We start from the raw sequence: 5,000 nt of genomic DNA on the forward strand, positions 1-5,000 counted from the left end.
GTTTCAACAGGGAAAGATATATACAGTATATAAATATACATATATATATATATATATATATATATATATATATATATATAGATGCATATGTATATATATATATATATATATATATATATATAATATATATATGTATATATGTATATATATATATATATATATATATATATATATATATATATATATATATATATATATATATATATATATATATATATATATTTATATATATAAGTGTGCGTGTGTGTAATGACAAAGAAACGAAGCTGAGCTGCATCACAACAAAGATGTCTTTGATCATCTGAATTCGAGATCGTTGTTCTATTACCCCAAGATTCGCTTCCAAAGATAATTCATCTCAGAGCTATTCAGAATATCTAACATTAATTACCTCTGACTCCAAGATTTGGTGTAGGATTCAAGGATACTATTCGTCTAAAGATTGGACATACTATTCTGTCTTATTCCTCTTCGTTTTTTTTTTCAAAGTTTTTATAGTTTATCTCTCTCTCTCTCTCTCTCTCTCTCTCTCTCTCTCTCTCTCTCTCTCTCTCTCTCTCTCTCTCTCTCTCTATATATATATATATATATATATATATATATATATAAAAGATTTATTTCAATGCTGTTATTGTCCTTCAAATATCTTACTTTAATTGTCCATTACTTGTATTTTTTTATTTTCTTATTTCCTTTCCTCTCTGGGCTATTTTTCCCTATTGGAGTCCTTGTGCTTAGGTATTATGGGGGGGGGGGGTTATTAATTGTAGAGTAGTAGGTTATGAAATACATAGACACATGTAATAGTTAAATAAATATAAATATATATATACAGTATATATATATATATATATATATATATATATATATATATATATATATATATATATATATATATATATAAATATATATATATATATATATATATATATATATATATATATATATATATATATACTGTATATATGTATATTCATATATATATATATATATATATATATATATATATATATATATATATATATATATATATATGAATATGTATATATATGTAAAAAAACACAGTGAAAATGAAAATATTGAGTGAATCATGACTAGTTTCGTCTTTGACTTCTTCAAGAGCACGATACTAGGTAGGATAAACTGTACACACTGTTTAAATTTCCCTCTTTTGTTTATTTTGCATCTGAGCATCACGTGTCCTTGTGAGTTTTACACACATTTACCCACACACACACACACACACACACACACACACACACACACACACACATATATATATATATATTTATATATATATATATATATATATATATATATATATATATATATATATATATATATATATATATATATATATATATATATATAGATTTATGTATTCTTCCCTTTCTGAGTGAGGATATCTTAACGTGGTGAAAGGGTTTTCGTATTGCCATGATCAGCAAAGCTGTACTAGTCAGGGCCACCGATACTAGGTTGGTTAGCGGTGAGCGATCAGATAAAATTCTTCCAACATCACCAGTCCAATGTCCAGCAGTGTGATGAAAACTGATCAAATCCCAGATATGAATAATCTCTAAGGTCTTTGTCCTGCAATTGATTAGAAACTGCTGTATTTGTTGATGCTGGTGTTGTATATATCTATTGGCCCACAACAACATAATCAATGCTGTATAAACGTAAATATCATTTGACATAACGTCGTTAACCATGAATACAGATGGAGAAAATTTTGATTTGTTCACAGTCATTTGCTTTTTATGGTTCTTTCATATATCATCCATGATAACAACATTTAGTAAAACACTTATCAGTAAGCAGCTGTTTGGAACAGTTTTGAATAAGCTAAATGTTTTGAATTACTTAAACGGTTATAAAAAACAGGTATATGTAGAGCTGACTCTAGGAAATTCATTTGCGATATGATACCCGTAAATGATTTAATATGACGACTTTTTTGAAAAATGAATTTTCATTTTAAGGTTAAAATTAAGTTAGCTTCAGAAGTGTTTTGCAAAATAACTCACTGAAAAAAAAAAAAAAAATTCCGCCTTTCAGAAATTTCGAAAATTCATACCATCTTTATCCTACGTAAGTGGGACGAGGTTATCATCGTGACCCCTTCACAATAGCTTAAAAAAGAAAAAAAATCTTGATAAAGATTAACTGGTCATGCCTCAGCATAGAAGAGAGAGAGAGAGAGAGAGAGAGAGAGAGAGAGAGAGAGAGAGAGAGAGAGAGAGAGAGAGAGAGAGAGAGAGAGAGAGAGGTGTTATTGAAGCAAATAGTGATTAGGAAAAGAAATTTGATTGAAAAAAGCAACAATAAAGTCAAACAGGTTCCAAGATATAAAGTGGGTGAAAATTTCCATATCTATCTCAACATCATATCAATAATAATCATAAACAATCATAGAGAAGAATTGTAGGTAAACGATGCAAAAATGTGGTTTAATTTAGAGAATTTTCTTAAATTTAACACAAAGAATTAAGGTAATATGTAAACACAAGCGGATAAAAAAGTAGAGGAGGGATTAGAAAAATTATAATATATATCAAATGTAGACCACACATTTCATAGAAATTAATTTCAATGTAATGTTTCATTTTTGAAAAATGAAATTAAACGTTTTGAACAAACCCCCGCCCCAAAATAATTTAAAAATGTTGGAGATCTTTTTGGATAAATCCTGACAAAAGAAGAGTTGTTATTATTATGCAAAGAATGTAAATAGATCAACAATTAAAATTTTTATTTATTTATTCTATTTTTTCTTATTATGAAAACGTATAAAATTATTATTATTATTATAATAATAATAATAATAATAATAATAATGATAATAATAATAATAATAATAATAATAATAATAATAATAATAATAATAATAATAATAATAATAATAATTATTATTATTATTATCATTATTTTAATTATTATTATTATTATTATTATTATTATTATTATTATTATTATTATTTTTATTATTATTAAAATTATTATTATTATTATTATTATTATTATTATTATTATTATTATTATTATGGAATGGCAAAAATCTATATTTCTTGTTAAGAGTAACAGGTCACTAACAAGGGAAGAGGTTTCAGGTATCAAGTTACTATGGTTACAGAAGTAATTTTTGAAGAGGTGATACTATAATCAAACTACCTGTTGTTCTGCTAGAAAGATTTTATTTTGGCCTTTTTGGTCTCTTTAGAGGGAAAAAATTGCTAATATATATATTTATCTATCTATCTATCTATCTATCTATCTATCTATCTATCTATCTATCTATCTATCTATCTATCTATATATATATATATATATATATATATATATATATATATATATATATATATATATATGCATATACAGTATATACATGTGTGTAATATATATATATATATATATATATATATATATATATATATATATATATATATATATATATGTGTGTGTGTGTGTATATGTATACATGTATATATATGTGTAAATATATATATATATATATATATATATATATATATATATATATATATATATATATATTGTATATATATGTATATATACTTTATATATACAGTATGTATATAATGCATATAATATAATAACACACACATATATGCCTATACTCAAAATATACATAAATACAATTAAAAAAAGGGAAGATTTAAGGTAAAGACTCACAATCCCCTTCAAGTTCCTATTTATCAACAAATGTGAATAAATTTCTAGTCTGGAGAGTACAGTGATAACGATGTTTAAAGAGTCCAGTGGTAACGTGTTCGCCTAGTATTTGCATGGTAGCAGATTGATCCCAGCCGGGACCAGGATTTTAAGCTATTTACTGGTGAGGGCACTGCTGTGGTTAGCCACATCAGTGGGGTGGTTGGGTCTGCCCTGCTGACGTTCTAGTGAGCATCAATCTTAAGAAACCGGAACTGAAACTAGACACCTTTACATTTTACATTGAAGAACAAACAGTTAGGACTAATTGAAGCACCTTCTCTAGCACACAGAAAGAGTAATAGGGAGTGACGAAAACACCCAAATATCATTGATATACGTACGCACATAAATTTATAATTACTATGAGATAGAAAGGTTCAAGAAATAAACATGCGAATTGCGCAATGAATTAAACCTTGCTAAAAGTCAACATACATTTAACAATTATATATTTCGTGATGTGATACACATTGTTTTATGCCAGGTCTTGTCCAATAACGCAATTATGATAAATTTGTTTTTTTGAAGATGTTAACCAGCTAGGTTCCATAAAACCTAATGGGTACCTTACCTGAGAGTTTAACTATCTATAGTTTTTATTATCATTCGTATCTGAAATATCTATTTTAAAACATTTCAATTAGGTAAATAAATTTCAACATGGCTACATACATTTCTTATCATTTACGTTCATCCGAGAACATCCTTCAATTCGTCAGTGACACGAAGAGAATTACAAACGGGAATTTTAGACTGAAGTAAGGGGTCAATGGTGAAAAACCCTCTGTTGACCAGAAAGTCAAGAGGGAAAGTTTCAAGGGGTTATCAAAACATCATAGAGTAGATCATGGAAACAGTTTATTATTATTATTATTATTATTATTATTATTATTATTATTATTATTATTATTATTATTATTATTATTATTATTATTATTATTATTATTATTATTATTATTAGCGAAGGTACAACCCTAGTTAGAAAACCAGGATGTTATAAGCTCAAGGGTTCCAACAGTGAAAAAGAGGCCAGTAAGGAAAAAAAACGTAAATAAACTACAGGAGAAGTAGTGAACAATTAAATAAAATAATTTAAGAACAGTAAGAACATTAGAATTAATATTTCATATATACACTATAAAAACTTAAGAAAAAGAAGAAGAGAAAAGAAGAGAGAATAGTGGGCCAGAGTGTAGGCCTACCCTTAATCAGAGAGTAGGATGAAATAAAGCACTGATGAGACATGTCATCTAGTCTTTCCCAAT

General features: G+C 26.2%; 1 protein-coding gene across 1 annotated transcript in view; it reads left to right on the top strand.

The window, feature by feature from the left end:
* iav (transient receptor potential cation channel subfamily V iav) overlaps positions 1-5,000 on the top strand; it is a 94,957-nt gene that overhangs the window by 1,252 nt on the left and 88,705 nt on the right.

Source organism: Palaemon carinicauda, chromosome 6 (assembly GCF_036898095.1).
Source record: "Palaemon carinicauda isolate YSFRI2023 chromosome 6, ASM3689809v2, whole genome shotgun sequence".
Lineage (NCBI taxonomy): Eukaryota > Metazoa > Arthropoda > Malacostraca > Decapoda > Palaemonidae > Palaemon > Palaemon carinicauda.